At 41.6% G+C, this 17,889-nt stretch overlaps 1 pseudogene; it reads left to right on the forward strand.

Annotated features, from left to right (window-relative positions):
• Window positions 1-3,184: 3,184 nt before the first annotated feature.
• On the forward strand, window positions 3,185-13,088 carry LOC141416285 (uncharacterized; annotated as a pseudogene).
• The last annotated feature ends 4,801 nt before the right edge of the window (window positions 13,089-17,889 follow it).

Raw genomic sequence — 17,889 nt, forward strand, 5'->3', positions numbered from 1 at the left:
AACAAACACCATGGAAGTCCAGGAAATCATCAGAGACTACTTTGAGAACCTATATTCAAATAAATTTGAAAATCTTAAAGAAATGGACAGATTTCTAGATACATATGATCATCCAAAACTGAACCAAGAGGACATTAATCACCTGAATAGATCTATAACACAAAAGGAAATTGAAGCAGCAATCAAAAGTATCCCCAAAAAGAAAAGTCCAGGACCTGATGGATTCTCTGCTGAATTCTATCAGACCTTTAAAGAAGAACTGATGCCAACCCTCCTTAAACTGTTCCACTAAATAGAAAGGGAAGGAAAATTGCCTAACATATTCTATGAAGCCAGTATTATACTTATCCCAAAACCAGGCAAAGACACCTCCAAAAAGAACTATAGGCCAATCTCCTCAATGAACATTGATGCAAAAATCCTCAACAAAATAATGGCAAACCGAATTCAGCAACACATCAAAAACATCATTCACCACAACCAAGTAGGCTTCATCCCAGGGATGCAGGGGTGGTTCAACATACGAAAATAAATAAATGTAATAAACCACATTAACAGAAGCAAAGACAAAAACCGCTTGATCATCTCAATAGATACAGAAAAAGCCTTTGATAAGATCCAACAGCATTTCATGATAAAAGCTCTAAGAAAACTAGGAATAGAAGGAAAGTACCTCAACATTATAAAAGCTATATATGACAAACCTACAGCCAGCATTATACTTAGTGGAGAAAAAGTGAAACCATTCCCCCTAAAATCAGGAACCAGACAAGGATGCCCACTATCTCCACTCCTATTCAACATAGTACTGGAATTCCTAGCCAGAGCAATTAGGCAAGAAGAAGGAATAAAAGGAATACAAATAGGTAAAGAAACTGTCAAAATATCCCTATTTGCAGACAACATGATCCTATACCTTAAAGACCCAAAAAACTCTACTCAGAAGCTTCTAGACATCATCAATAGCTATAGCAAGGTAACAGGATATAAAATCAACATAGAAAAATCATTAGCATTTCTATACACTAACAATGAACAAAATGAAAAAGAATATATGAAAACAATTCCATTTACAATAGCCTCAAAGAAAAGTCAAATACCTAAGTGTAAACCTAACAAAAGATGTGAAAGACCTCTACAAGGAAAACTATGCACTTCTGAAGAAAGAGATTGAGGAAGACCATAGAAAGTGGAGAGATCTCCCATGCTCATGGATTGGTAGAATCAACATAGTAAAAATGTTGATACTCCCAAAAGTAATCTGTATGTTTAATGCAATTCCCATCAAAATTCCAATGACTTTCACTAACGAGATTGAAAAATCTACCATTAAATTTATATGGAAACACAAGAGGCCATGAATAGCCAAGGCAATACTCAGTCAAAAGAACAATGCAGGAGGTATCACAATACCTGACTTCAAACTATATTACAAAGCAATAACAATAAAAACAGCATGGTACTGGCACAAAAACAGACATGGAGACCAGTGGAACAGAATAGAGGGCCCAGATATGAAGCCACACAACTATAACCAACTTGTCTTTGACAAAGGTGCTAAAAATATACGATGGAGAAAAAGCAGCCTCTTCAACGAAAACTGCTGGGAAAACTGGTTAGCAGTCTGCAAAAAACTGAAACTAGATCCATGTATATCACCCTATACCAAGATTAACTCAAAATGGATCAAGGATCTTAATATCAGACCCCAAACTCTAAAGTTGATACAGGAAAGAGTAGGAAATACTCTGGAGTTAGTAGGTATAGGTAAGAACTTTTTCAATGGAACCCCAGCAGCACAGCAACTAAGAGATAGCATAGATAAATGGGACCTTGTAAAACTAAAAAAGCTTCTGTTCATCAAAAGAAATGGTCTCTAAACTGAAGAGAACACCCACAGAGTGGGAGAAAATATTTGCCAATTATACATCAGACAAAGGACTGATAACCAGAATATATAGGGAACTTTAAAAACTAAATTCTCCCAAAACTAACGAACCAATAAAGACATGGGCAAGTGAACTAAACAGAACTTTCTCAAAAGAAGAAATTCAAATGGCCCAAAGACACATGAAAACATGCTCACCATCTCTAGCAATAAAGGAAATGCAAATTAAAGCCACACTCAGATTCCACCTCACCCCTGTTAGAATAGCCATCTTCAGCAACACCAACAACAACAGGTGTTGGCGAGGATGCGGGGAAAAAGGAACCCTCTTACACTGTTGGTGGGAATGTAGACTAGTACGACCACTCTGGAAAAAAATTTGGAGGCTACTTAAAAAGCTAGACATTGATCTACCATTTGATCCAGCAATACCACTCTTGGGGATATACCCAAAAGACTGTGACACAGGTTACTCCAGAGGCACCTGCACACCCATGTTTATTGCAGCACTATTCACAATAGCCAAGTTATGGAAACAGCCAAGATGCCCTACTACTGACGAATGGATCAAGAAAATGTGGTATCTATACACAATGGAATTTTATGCAGCCATGAAGAAGAACGAAAAGTTATCATTTGCTGGTAAATGGATGGAATTGGAGAACATCATTCTGAGTGAGGTTAGCCTGGCCCAAATGACCAAAAATTGTATGTTCTCCCTCATATGCAGACATTAGTTCAAGGGCAAACACAATAAGAGGATTGGGCTTGATCACAAGATAAAAGCGAGAGCACACAAGGGAGGTGTGAGGACAGGTAAGACACCTAAAAAATTAGTTAGCATTTGTTGCCCTTAACGCAGAGAAACTAAAGCAGATACCTTGAAAGCAACTGAGGCCAATAGGAAAAGTATAGCTATCCTTATCTCAACCAGCAAAAACCCTTGTTCCTTCCTATTATTGCTTATACTCTCTCTTCAACAAAATTAGAGATAAGGGCAAAATAGTTTCTGTCGGGTATGGAGGAGGTGGGGAGGAAGGGAGAGATTGTGGTGGGTAGTAAGGGAGGGGGTGAGGGTAGGGGGGAGAAATGACCCAAGCTTTGTATACACATATGAATAATAAAAAAATAAAAAAAAAGAAAGAAAAACAAAAAAACCAGAAGCTTGTTAGCACAGGCTTCTCCACTTGACTTTCCCCTTCACCTGCATCAGCCTGGGGATATGTGTTGATCAAGACATGGAAAGAAAATAAGCTTGAACCAGCTTGGGATGGACCCTTCCTGCTCCTGCTGACCATGGAGACAGACATCCAGACTGAGGAGTGGGGGTGGACTCATCACACGCAGGTAAAGATGGCACCCCCACTCGACCAGAAGAACAATGGGCTGTGCTCTCACATCCGTGCAATAACAAAGTGACTTTAAAAAGACTATAGTAAAAATATTGTTTCTCTTTCATTTGGGAAATGGTATGCCTATTATTAATGTAACTCAGAATACTTTTCCATTAATTATTTAATTCAATGCATGTCAGGTCCTTCCTTGTGGAAACCTTATGTCCCAATTTCAACTCCAAGGATACTCCCTTTATATGTAGCCTATCCCAGGACCTACAGGGAAGCCTGGTATCTGTCCAGAGTGGACAGATGTGGGGTGGAACACTGGATGTAAAGGATACAGTACTTCCCCCTTTTATGAAAATATTAAGGGCTGGACTAAAACCCCAGGGCACTGGAAAGACTCTGATTTTTTCCATACAAAATAATCGACAGTCTTTTAACAGACTACAGCCAAAATTACAGCTGTTTTGGACACACCACTCTGTTTCTTGCAAAGATAAACAGTGTGACCCCCTTACATTGGTCATAGAAAGTTCTTGGAGTATGACAAAAGAACCATCCATATTTTGTAAATATGGGTTGGGGGTGGATGTCTCAGGAACAGACTCTTTAAGGTCTCTTGAGTTCCATTTAGCTCCCAAACCCTCTCAGGGGATACCCAGGTCTTCCTCTGCTCCAATGTTACCCTCATGTTTATAAAAGAGTCAAACTCGGGTGACCATAGTAGAAGTCAAGGACCTAAGACAAACTGTGGCTATTGAAATTGGGTACAGGGATACAAATGCTTGGATGAATGGATAAAATGCTGTCCGCACATTAAATAAGAGCGATTGCTATGTTTATATTACTGGGAGGCCAGATTCTCAGATGGTCCCATTTTCGTTAGGATGGTCCTTGGACCCAGATGGAATGTATTGCATGTTGGTTCTGTTTCAGGATGCCAAGGCTTGGGCAATGAATCCTGCTGGACACTATCACTACTGTTCCCAGAGGTCAGAGGTCCTGCAGGTCAGCCACCAAGGACTATTAGGCCACCCACCCTAGACATCAATTATACCTCATCCCTCACCAAACAGGGGAGACGATTGGCAAATGTGGGGAACCTGATGGGATGCAGTGAAAGCTGATTCTTCAACAGCCTCACAAACCAATCCACACTGTTGGTGGACAGGGCCGATGTCTGGTGGTACCGCAGAGGACCTTTACTTGAGACTCTCCAGGTAACTGGGAAAGCACCTGTGCTTTGGTGCAGTTGGCAATCCCTTTCATCCTAGCATTTAGATCCCCAGCCAGTGCCACACGTCTAGAAAAAGGAGAGACATAGACATAGACACTGCAGCCAACCACAGAGGTTCCTCTGATTCCCATGCTTACGCTGATGCCATTGGGATTCCTATGGGGGTGCCAAATGAATTTAAAGACAGAAATCAAATTGAAGCAGGATTTGAATCCATATTCTTCTGGTGGTCCACTATAAATAAAAATGTCAATTGGATTAATTATATTTATTATAACCAACAAAGGTTTGTTAACTACACCAGAGATGCCATCAAAGGAATAAGCAGAGCAATTGGGACCAACTAGCCAGATGGCTTGGGAGAACAGTCTAGCATTAGACACAATATTGGCCAAAAAGGGAGGCGTTTCATGTTGGATGTATATACCAAATAATACAGCCCCTGATGAAACTATTAGTAAGGCCCTACAGGGATTAACTACCCTATCCAAAGAGCTAGCTGAAAACTTAGGTATAATGATCCCTTCACTGATTTAATGGAGAGATGGTTTGGAGGATGGAAGGGCTGGATGACCTCAATCTTAACCTCCTTGATCATAGTGGCTGGAATTTGAATTTTAGTAGGATGTTACATAATTCCTTGTGTCCGAGGACTGATACAGTGGTTAATTGAGACAGCCCTCACCATCACCCCGCCCTACCAAAATAACTTGTTTCTATTAGAAATGCGGGAACACGAGAGCCAACGGCTCCTAAATGAGTTTGAAGAAAAGAATTTAAATTAAAAGAGGGGGAAATTGTAAGAAAAATGGTCTTCTCCATCAAAGTCTTTGTTACCCTCTTAGATTACTTAAAAATTCCTCAGGTCACCATCTTAGGTGACTTGCATGTTTAAAGGGTCCTTGCTTCTTCTTCCAGGTTCCTGGACGACTCCATTGCCCGCCAAACTGCATGCCCTAACCCATCCCCCAAGCCTTTTAGCCAAACGGGAAAGACTGTGAACCTTCGACCTGGACAAATCCCAGGTGAGGGGCAGGTACAACTGCGTCAGGGATATAAGGAGGAGTCACTGTCAGCCATTTTGTGCTTGTGTGTTTGCTTAGCTGGAGTGAGCATGTGCTTGCACCCTCTTGATCAAGAGAAATTGCCTTGTTAATATTTTCTCTTGTGAATCTGTTTTTGGCACTGGAGGGTCTTTAATTTCAACAGTTACAAACTCAACAGGAGTCTTGGAGAGCTATACTTGAAAAATCTTCAGGAAATTTTCCAGGCAGCTGGAACTAATGGCTAACTCCACAGAGCCCCAGCAGGGAGGAAGCTGCCACTCTGAACTGTGGATGCCTCAGCTCCCATCACAAACCCTAGCAGCAGTGCAGAACCCCTGCCCTTGACAATGGGGTGTTGCTGCCAATGGAGTAGATTCTCCAAGGCCTCCTTTCCCTACATCAGGGCCCATGACTCAAGGTTGTGAGTGGAAGCCTCTCACTGGCTTGCTTAGCTCCCAGTGTTATTCCTTCATTGCAGGGGACACTGAAAAATTGAGTTCTCTATTGATATTGTCTGATCTTTTTTCTGATCCAATCTTTCAAGCTTTTCTACTGAAAAGAGGGCTTTGTTCCTTTGCCCAGCCAATGGAGAAATCCCAAACATAGTTTGAAAAAGGTTAAGCCAGATCCTGGACAGGCAAAATCTACACATACCCTTCATATGTATTTAACCAAACACACAACAAAAAAATATACTTAGCCTCTCCCTAATGGCATATAATTCAAAACCTTATTTTCCCTCTAATTTAGGTAAAATCTTGACCATAGTCTACAACCTGTTTATACTTTACAACTAGTAACACACCTTACAGCAAATAATGTAAAAAAAAAAAGGAGAAAGATGCATTTGACTAAATTGAGACATATAAACGTATGTTCATGCAGCTAAAAGGAAAAGAAGTAAGGACAATTCATCCTATGCATTCTATAGAAAAACTATTAATCAAGCTGGAGAATTTTTTATTTTTTGGCAGTACTGGAGTTTGAACTCAGGGCTTGGTGTTCACTAGGCTGGTGCTGTACTGCTTCAGCCACATCTCCAACCCATGCTGAAGAAATTTTGAAAAACACAGAACCTTTGTGCTCTATTAAAATTGCACACAGGGCTGAAGGTGTGGCTCAAGTGGTACAGTGTCTGCCTAGGAAGGGGTAAGACCTGAGTTCAAATCCCAGTGCCACCAAAAAATAAAAATGTACACACAAAGCAGAGTCCAAACCACTGATTGCCTAGTTAGCATTCAAGTAATAACTCATACATGGCTATCATTTTATAATTCTGAGTTGTAGTTTTCTCTTGATAGAATGTTATGCTTTATTGAGATTTATGAACTCATTGTTTTTGTAGGTGATTTAATTATATAGACTTGCTGTGTTTTGCACATAAGGGCTCAAAACACAGCATAAAACTATGGTTAAGTTACGTACACAGTAACTTTTTGAAGCATAAAAGTCATATAGACTGGGAATAATGGCTCAAACCTATAATATCCCAGCTACTCAGGAGGCAGAGGTCTGGAGAATTAAGGTTTGAGGCCAGCCTAGGCAAAAAGTTAATGAGATCTTATCTCAACAAATAACTGCTGGTGCATGCCTATCATTCTAGCTATGCAGGAGGCCTTAGGCAGGAGGATTGTGGTATGAGGTGGCCCAGGGGGAAAAACACAAGACCTTATTGAAAAATAATAATATAACAAAGAAGAACTGGGGGTGTTACTCGAGTAGCAGAGCACCTCCTAACAAGTTTAAGACCCTAAAGGGGGAGAAAAAAAAGGCTGTGTGTGTGTGTGTGTGTGTGTGTGGCTACTTTGAATAAAATAATAAACAACCCTCTCCAGATGTGCAAAGTAAAATTTCTTCTTGAAAATTCTCTCCAGGCAGGTGTGGTGCCACACGCCTATCCTCCCAGCCCTCTGGAGTCTGAGGCAGGAGGATTGGGAGTTCAAGGCCAGCCTTGGGCTAGATGGCAAGACCTTGTCTCAATTTTTAAAAAAATAATTAATAAATAAATAAAAAGAAAAAGGAAATTCTCCCCAGAATTGAATACCATGTGCTCTGATTTCCTTATAAGATATCAGAATTGCCAGCCACATTTTCATAACTTCTCCTTAAAAAAATATTATTGTCATAAACATTTAATTCCCTATCATGAGCAAAAACACTGTGGTAGAATCCCTAAAAATTAAATCCGGAATGAACCACTGAGATAGGCAATCTAGTCTAAAACCTCCCTGTTAGCAAGGGTCAATAAGATGAGGCTGATGGCCCAAGGCCACACTGCTGCCTTCAGTCATCCCATCATTACTTGCAGATTTTATGATATCTCTAGAAATTGCTGTCAGAGATGATAATGGTCCCCTATGCTGACTCTCACTGTTGTGTAGCCCTTTACGTCACTCTCTGACACCCTTACCTTTTGGAAAATACTGTGGTCCCTGTATTGGAAGTTTACGGCCCAATGACCACAATGACACTAATAATATCTTATTTTTCAAAATACTATCAAATATTTAGAGTCACTGAATTTTTTAACTGAATGGTGCCTAGTGGTTTTCAGTCTTGACCACAGGGTGTAATCACTGGGAAGATTTAAAAATCACTGATGTGATTTAACCAAAAGATCCTAATTTAATTGGTCTCAGATGTGCTCTGGACATTAGGCATTTAAACAGACCCCAGATGATTCCAATGCACTGGCAAGGTTAAGTGCCTCCGAGCCAGGCTAGCTACTGCTCCAGCCTCCTCCACATTCACCTCACAGATAACGTGATGTTCAGAAAGCTTGTGCCTCACTCGTCAATGCCAGCTGGGAATGGCAGCAATTCGGACCCTTTGCCCTCTTAAGGCACAGGGCTGGTCAGTGGCCTTACGCCTTTCACCAGCAGGACTCCTCTAGGCTAAATCAGAACTCTGGGACCATCTGTCCTAGGGCTTCCAGAACTGCCACAGAAGACAAGCCTTGTTATTAAGTCAGAACATCTCTGTGATGTTACCATGAATTGCCTCCCTTTTATAGGCGATAAAATTGGTGTCCAGATAGATTTTTTTAAGGTCACATAGTCAGATTTGGGAGCTTTTGCATAAAATCCTATTAAATTACCTCTAAAGTACATCCAAATCATTTTGTTTTATTTTTAGAAATTGTATCCCTTGTCTTGGCACTTAAAACTTGATTCTCAGCCTCACTCATGAATTCAATGAAAGAAAGCATTCTTAAAAAGAGAAATGTAGCATTGCAAGAAGGGATAAACACTTTTACCCTTGTGGCGATCTGTGGTTAACAAGCCTCTTTTTTAGGCCAATAAGTTATTTATAATGGCATGCACATGAGAGGATTTTCCTTACAGCAAAGTCTCCTAAGAAACATAAAATCTCATGGGAAATATTCATTAGCAGGAGTAAAATGCATGAGATCATGTGTAAAAAGACCAGACATAAATAACTGCATTTGTAAATCCCATTCTGGGGGTGGGAGGTAATTATGGTCTCGCCGGGAAGGCTTGTTTGAGTATGTATCCATCAATCAGCCCACTAGCATTTGGAACGCCATTGGCAGAATTGCCCCAGCACAACCGGCTCGGTGGTTATAGCCTGGTGTGGAAAGGGGAAGTGGTAAACAGAGGAGCAAGGTCTTTTGTTGATGGTAGGGATGAGTGCATAAAATAAAAGGCCGCCCTGGCCTGCCACGTTCACACTGACTCATGCTCTGAACTCTGAGGACAGAATGAGGTATTTCATATCATTGCTTCTAACATCTTTTTATCTCAGATCTAATGATGATTGAAAATGGGCCTCTCAGGAGGGCACCTCTCGTTTCCTGTGGTGACTGGCCAAACCCAGAAGTTGGTGGTTTGCTCCTGTTATGCTCCAGCAGAAGTCCCTGACCATCTGCCTGCTGATAGGGAGTCCCCATTCCTGCCCTGTATGAAAGTGTGACTTGTTACAGTCAGGGAGATTGGACAGACCACCTGGAAAGCCTGCTGCCCCAACCCATTGTCTTTCTATAGAGAAAAAGAGTATAAGAATTTTCTGTCCTTTCCACTGAAGCTATTGATTTCAAGAATGTAACTGTCTTTGTTTACTGTTACTGTAACTGAATTCCACAGACTGAGTGATTTATAATGAATGATGATTCAGCGCTTGGTTGTAAAGGCTTGGACGTTGAGATCTGGCAGTGTCACTTGGTGAAATCCTTCTTGCTGGTGGAGACTCTGGAGTGTTCCAAAGCAGCTCGGACATCATCCCACAGCAAGACTGGATGTCCTAGCTTGAGTCTTTATCCCTCTTCTTGGAAAGCTGGGGCTGAGATGTAGCTAGGCAGTAGAGTGCTTGCCTAGCAGGCCTCCAGGCTGTGAGTTTGAGCCTCAGCACCACAAAATAAAAATTTTTAATTAAAAATTTAAAAACAACCACAGTCCCAATGATTTAGGGCCTTTATTGCTCATTTTACCTTAATTAGCTCCCAAAGACCCCACATTCAAATATCATGGTCAGATTAAGTTTCTATAGCTCATAAAGAAGATGAAATTTCTCCATGAGTTTTGGTGGGGACATTCAAATCATAACAGTAGCAAAATATATTTATACATAGAAAGCTATGTAGTTATATAAATAATAGTTTTCTCTCTCAGCAGAGAGAAAAGATTGTAAGGAAATATACTGAATTGCTCAATTGTGGTGGTAGGAGGTAGCTGATTTTTTTTCTACTACTTTGTTACCATACCTCTTAAATGTAGTAGAATGAGCTATTTCATACAAAAATAATGTATGCAATCTTCTCTCGTTATAAGTATGAGCCATTCTATTTTTTTGGTCTGGGGCAAATTACCTAAATGGAGATTTACTTAAAATCAGACAGATGGGTTAGTTAAAACTCATTTCTTCATGAATTAAATGAAGATTTGGATTAGTCAAGATTGTATAGTTAGAGACGACAAGGAAGGTTTAGAAGGTATTGTTGACTATAAAAGGCAGCATGAGGGTCCCAGTGGTGATGAAAATGTCTGTATTGTGACTGTATCAATGTCCCTACCCTGATTATGACATTGTACTATGGTTTCACAAGATGTTCCAGTGGGGAAAATGTAGCAAAGCTTACACAACACATCTGTATTTTGTGTGGGAGTGGGGTGGAGTGGAGAGGGGACTGGGGTTTGAACTCAGGGCCTTAAGCTTGCTAGCCAAGCACCCTACCACTTGAGGCACACCCCTAGCCCTTTTGGTTTAGTTTATTTCTCAGGTGAGGTCTCCTGCTTTTTGCCCAGGGCCGTCCTCTGACTGATCTACCTACACCTCCTGCAAACCTGAGATTACAGGCTGACCATTCCCAGCCCCAACTATGTGTGAATCCACAATTATCTCTAAGAGTTTAATTTTTAATATTTTATCCTTTTTTTTGTGGTGGTGGGCAACAAACCCAAATACTCACACATGCTACGCAAGTATTCTCTTACCGAAATACATCTCCAGTCCTAAAAACTTTAAATTTTTTTTGACATGGGTCCTCATTAATATGTTGCCTAGGATGATCTTCAACCTCAGTCCTCCAGATCGCCATCCACCACACACACAAGAAGTAGCTGGGATTACAGATGTGAGTCACTGTGCCTGGCCCTTTTCCCCAAAAGAGATTTTGTTCCGCTATTTCTTAGGTACAGTTTTGGCAGAGGGGCTTTATCATTGTCCATCTCAGAGTCATTTTGGAGGCAGATATTTAATATTCTCTGCTAATGGTCTTGATGGTAAAATTTTTGTTGAATTGTCCTTAATATTTTATGCCACAGAAATGAACTTCAAAATAACTGTGAACAACTGCCATGGTGTGCTATCAAATGAGAACATGCAGCTGGGTACAGTAGTTCACACCTGTAATCCCGCTATATGGGAGGCAGAGATCAGGAGGATGAAAGTTTGAGGCCAGTCTGGGAAAAAGTTTGGGAGGCCCCATCTCAACAAATAAGCTCGGCATGGTGGCATAGGCCTGTGATCCCACGTGTGCAGAAGGAATAGGTAGGAGGATCGTGGTCAGAGGCCTGCCCTGGGCAAAAACATGCTGAGACCCTATCTCAAAAATAACTAAAGCAAACAGGCTGGGGGTGTGGCTCAGGTGGTAGAGCACCTGCCTAGTAAGCATGACGCCCTGAGTTCAAACCCCAATACAGCCACAAAAAGAAAAAAAAGAGAGAGAGAACAGGCATTTTGGGGAAGCAGTTCTTCAAGGGTCTTGTGTATGCCTGACCATCTTAATAATGAGACACTGATGTCCCTTTGTTCTGGACTAACTCTTCAGGGAGTGAAAAACTGCTGATATGCAGGCTCCTTCTATTGCTATAAGTAATAACTTGTCTTGCCTCTGTCCCAGGAGTCTCATATCTTCTAACAGCTTCCATGAAATTTTACTAGGCTAAGTTGTTAACTTGCACATAGGGTTATATCTCAGACCCTTCCAAGTTCATGAAAATTTTGGTGATGAGGATGAGATGCTGACAGAGATGTGACTTACTAGAGTAGGAAGAATGGGGGCCTTTTAAACCAGCTAATGTGACTTGAGGGAGTGGGCAAGAAGCATGTTGAAGGAATTTTGTGGTCAGTGGGGCAGGAAATGGCCTTCCATTTTATCGCTGTCTATCAGCAAAAATTGGGAAGGTGGTTTCAGGCTGAAGACTAGGAAGTGGTTCGGAGACAGCTGTTCACACAGTGCCCTAGTTATTGCTAACCACTCTCCAGATGGAGGACTCCCTTGCCAACTGGCAGTAGCCTCAGGCCCACTGCATTGTAACAACTAGCACCAAGATTGTCCTGGGTAGAAAGAGTGTTCTTCCTTCTTTTACAATGGTATCAGCATGAGGACATTGCTAGCCAACACAGAGCATTGCGAAGGTCAAAAATATTGGAAGGTCATTGGCTTAAGCAATGAGCCATGCCATTTGGAACTAGAAGTAAATGCAAAGCCTTCTTTAACGAACAGATTCCGTCTCCCCTTTCATTTCCAGCATCCTCGTTACTCTGACCCCAACCACTTTCAGAAGCAGCGGTCTTTTTGTCCAAAAAAGGGCATCAGAGACCATGTTACCCTGCTCAAGTATGCTGGAGATTGGGAGGAAAAGGAGGGGCAGTCTTAAATTATTATGGCTCTGTTGAAAATGGGCACCAAAGTCATTATCTTATCTGGTCACGTAGGAGGAAGGGTCTCCCAATTCAATCATGGAATTGGGGCAAGGTTTGCAGTAGGGAAGGGAAGCAAAATGGTCTTGTGCCAGGGCCCTTTGAGCAAATTTAATGTACTACTGGGACTCCACTGTTAATGCATGATAGTTACTGATGTTTTATGTTCTTGCATTGTAAATGTCCATAAAGTCCAAACGAAGAGACTGCATGGCTACCTGACAAACTTGTGACTGCTGCTATAAGTAGACTCACTTGTCTTGTGGTGATGGACACCACACTGCATGGGGATTGTCTCTATAAATACCTGGCAGATTGGATAAACTGAACCTTTAACCTCTTCCAAAGGCTGTTGGTAATGCCTCACCTTTGTGGATTACCTTTTTTTAGGTTATAGTGCTGCTCTTGCAGCTTGAACAACTGACTTCACACATAATTGTGGCCCTTCAGACTTATTTGTGCCAAGCTTTTGGGTTTCTGGGTGATTTCCATACTGACAATGGTGTACCTTTTATCACAAAAGCTATTTGATTAGGTGCTAGTTAGCAGTAGGTGTATTCAATGGATTTTACTTGCTCCCTATCACCCACAGGTATCTGATATCAACCAGGGATGGACTCATCCAAACAGAACTTGAGATAATCTGACTCAACCTCTTTTACCTTATCCAGGTTTACACATGTCTTAAACTACCACTGAATGTCACTGTCACCGCAAAGTTTTCATCTCCACTTGGCTTATTCCTAGGTAGTATCTTGACAAAAGGGGAGGGAGACCTTTTTTGGAAGTTCAAGATTCTTCCTCAACAATTCTCATATATGATGTTCCTTCTTTCCTGTAATAGCAACCCTTTGCTGGTCTGGCTTGTACATTGTCTGGGTGATATGCTGTCTAAAAATGGGGTCTTGGGAATTCTGGGTTCTCTTCTTGGATTTATGGGTCCTGGATCACCAGGCTGTGATCACTTGGTTGACTGCCTTGCTCACTGAGTCTTCCTATGCTGACTTACATGGGCCAAAATGGAGAGAATAACAGGTCTCTGTAAGTTTTATAAAAATGCCTTTGTTCCTCTTATATCTAACTATGCAGATGAAAGGTCTGGGTGCAAGTAGGAGATGATCAGAAACAAGTTGTAACTACTGGGTTGAACACATGGCTCTGTAATGGGACCTGGAATAGCTCAGACTCTGGGGAGTGTGAGATGGCATGTTGCGGGAAACAGCGAGGGAGACAAAGTCACCGAGACCACTCTGCAGGAAGCAGGAATTTTTATTACGCTAGCGGACTCAGGGGAGATAATTTCTCAAAGCCCTGAGCCCCTATCAGAGTCAGGAGATGAGTTATATACCCCCCAGGTGGTTTATGTAACCAGAGGGTTTTTGCAGTAGATGGTTTACAGATGGTCAGAAAGACAAGTCAGTTACAGAGAAACAAGCTGGTACAGAGTTTCTCCTCCACCCCTCTATAGACTGTGGTCACAGTTACAGGAAACCTTGCAGGGCCTAGCTGGAGGTCTGTGACAGTTTTGAGCTTGCAGAAAGCTGCTTGTGGCCCCAGAGTAGGAAATCCAATGCATATTCCAGACACATAGTAAATCCCAGAAAAATAGCCACATTTGGCTCCAACAGGCAGGGAGAGGCATTAATGATTGTTATCTTTCAGGATCACTCTAGCGTCTTCCCCATGAAAGAAAATGCCCAGGTGCATTAAAAGCTTTGTCTTTAACTAACTACTGGGCCAACCACCGCCCCCACCAGACAATCCTGACCAGGATCTGATCTCCATCCTCTTAATCTTACCCAGAAGTCTAAGGGAAGACACAGTGGGCAACCTCAGCTATCCCATGCAAAACACTTGCCAACACATCTAGGTGTCTTTCCTGCTTCCATTCTTGCAGGCATCACTCAGTCATCTGTGAAGCAAACAAATGACACGTATTTGTCCAAAAAAGCCAGTTTGACTGCTTCAGGAGGCCAACTGGTTGACTCTCCAAGACAAAAATTAGATCCAATTATTCTTCTGCTTTAGAAGCCTTAATGCTCATCAGCTAGCCAGGATGCGTTACTTGAGATGCTGTCAACCTAGGGTCCTCAACTAATGTAAATTCCACTTGAGGGGCACCAACAATTGTAAACAATGCCCTGCCCAAGAGCACCTTCCCTATCTTAGAGACTGTCTTATGTGAAAGTCAGGCATTAACTTGACTTCATTCTGGAATGTGATATGCACTCTTGGTATGGTCATAAAAGGATTCCTCGTGTTTAAAAATAAATAAATAAAACTTCAGCCCTGGAAGGCTTTCAGAAAACTTCATTTCATTGGCCAGAACTGTTATGGATAATAGAATTCCCAAGACTTCTTTCTTGTGCAATTTCTAATATTCTTGCTGTACCTGTATAATGCCTCCAGCCAAAGGTCAAAACAGAAAAAGCAGGCCACCTGGATTTCCAGGATGGACCTTGAGGCCCGATAGGATTAGTTTCAACCTGATCCCAGGGTTCGGGGTGGGAGGGTGTGGTGATGTCAGCACTGTGAACTGGACTCATCCTTATAGTCCTATGACTATTGGTTGTAATTAAAGTCCATTTGACACAAGTTGACTGGCGTTGGTCTTAGCCTTTGACAGATTAATCAGCATGGCTGATGGAGTGGGGTAGTCATGGGAAATTTATATAAGCTCAGGTAACCGGATTGACTGGTGGCCCTTAAAAAATATATCTATGTCTCAACCCTCAGAACCCGTGAATGTGATCTTAATTAAATGGCGGTCTTTGCAGATTAATTAAGGTTCTTAAGATGAAGTCATCTTAAGAATTACCTGGATAGGTCATATATACTCACAAGAGATACAGAGAGGAGAGAAGAGGAGGAGGCCTTGTGAAGATGGTGACAGAGACTGGAATGATGCTGCCACAAGCCTAGAGACACCTGGAGCTACAAGAATCAGAAACCACAAGAAAGGACTCTCCACTAGAACCTTTGGAGGGAAAATAGGCAAGCCAAGACACTCCTTACCTCTAGAAACTGCAAAACGAGTTTGTGTTGTTTTTACCTACCCAGCCTGTGATTTGTTATGGCACTCTCAGAAAGCTAACAAGGTGAGAGTTGAAGATTGCGGGAAGAAGTCTCCCCACAGATTTCTCACGTTCCTGAACATCATGGAAGCAAGGTGCTGACTGTCCTTTGTTCTGGGTTATCTTTTCAAGGATGTTTGCCTAGTAGACAGCTTCGGAAGATAACAGTATTTCCTTTCAGAGCAAAGGGCAGATAAGACTTCTATCCCTGAAAAAAGATTTGGGTTCTCTAAGCTTAGGGTACCTGTTCTATAATGCAATCCTCTGCATGTTCAAATATCATCTGGCCCTATCACAACACCCTGGGGAACTGGGGTGTAGTGAACTGGTGTAAAAGTTTTTTGATACTTCAACTGCTGCTATTACTGTGAGTGATGAAATGTCTTTACTCTAAACCCAGGAGTCTTATATCTTCTACCAGCATCCATGACTTTGGCAAGTCACTTGTTAGATTGAATATATGTTAAATCTTGGACTCTTCAGTTATTCATTGATGTTATTCTTTGTTTTTTGTGTTTTTTTGTTGGAGTTTAACTCAGGACTTTGAGCAGGCACTCTACCACTTAAGCCACTCCTCCAGTCCTATTTTGCTCTGGTTATTTTGGAGATAGGGTCTTGAAAACTATTTACCAGGCTGGCTTCCAACCTCAATGCTCCCTATCTTAACCTACCAAGTAGCTAGGGTTACAGGCATGAGCCACCAGCACCCAGCTAGATGTTATTCTTAAGTCTTCTGTTATTATGCTGTAAGTACCATTTTAACTCTCTCCTTACTTCTTGTAAATGTCTAATTTATTTCTATCACCTTCCTTACAATTCTCTAAAATTATATCAACATTTTTGGTCAAAGAAGCAGATAAGTTGTAAAAAGATTGATTTGCTATAATACTTTATGTTTTCATCAGTTAGGGGAGGGGATAAAGAAGAAGGAAAATTTTGCATCTGAAAAGCAGCCAAGGCCATGAGTGGAGACGTTGATGAACACAGGAACATGAACAGTTTTATTATCTTTACACAGTTATACAGAGCCAAGAATGCTTTAGTTAGAGTATCTCATCCCTACTTGTCACCTCAAATTAGATAAAGAGATGACTTGTTGACACCTTTTCTTCAGGCTAGAGACATATATTCTACTCCATCTCCCCCTACAAGCCCCAGATAGCTGAGATAAGAAGTTGTACTGGTGCATGCTAAACTCTATGAAATAACTAATTGGTGCCATTTGTGGTTAAATGCTGTAAAGGCATCCTATCAACAATGCTGTCATCATTCAAAGCTGGGCAGGAGAAATGAACAGGAAGAATGTTTCAGATCACAAGCCCAAGCCAGTCAGGGCAGGCTGTCGGCAAACTCAAGAGGCTGTGTGTCTCCAGCACCACCCACTCCTTTTCTTTCTTTTTCTTTTTCTTTTTTGGTGGTACTGGGGTTTCAACTCTACCACTTGAACCACTCCACCAGTCCTCCTTTTCTTGTTTTAGCAACTGTCACCAGGGTGTTTAGGCTACCTCCCAGCTGTCTCAGGCTGTCACCTACACCACAATATGATCCAAACATACCTGGCCAGGAATTTCCAAATTATCACTGTTGCAAACCAACAGTACTCATGTGTCTTTTCTTGCTTTCCAATTAAATCACTCGTGGAGAGCCTCAGAAGACCAACGGGCAGTATTATAGATGGAAATCTATATTCTGAATTCTGTGAGATGATCTCATTGATGAGCTGAATTGAAAAATATATGTATAGTTTCTGCATTGAAGAAAGAGGGAGAGCAAATAAGGAGACAGGGAAAGGTGAGAGCTCTTCCCCTAGCTTTGGTGTGGAGGGCCAGAAGGCCACTCCACACTGTAGGACTCTCTTCTTAGCCACAGAAGCTGTGCCACTGGCCTGCAAGGCTCTTCTCTCAACATACTCATTCTGTGACCTCCATTCCCTGTAGGCCACGTGAGTGAGGGTGGAGAGGGTAGGTACATCCAGTGTCTGGAAACCTCAAGTACAGTGGTGACAGTAGACGTGAATGGAGCCTTTGTTCATTAATCCCTTCTAAAGTAAACAAAGTAACTACCCAACACAGACAGTTAAAAAAAAGAAGGAGAAGCAATTGTATTCATCAAAACCTCTTTCAGTGATAAGGAGCACAAACCC

This window comes from Castor canadensis, chromosome 14 (assembly GCF_047511655.1).
Source record: "Castor canadensis chromosome 14, mCasCan1.hap1v2, whole genome shotgun sequence".
In the NCBI taxonomy this organism is placed as follows: Eukaryota; Metazoa; Chordata; class Mammalia; order Rodentia; family Castoridae; genus Castor; species Castor canadensis.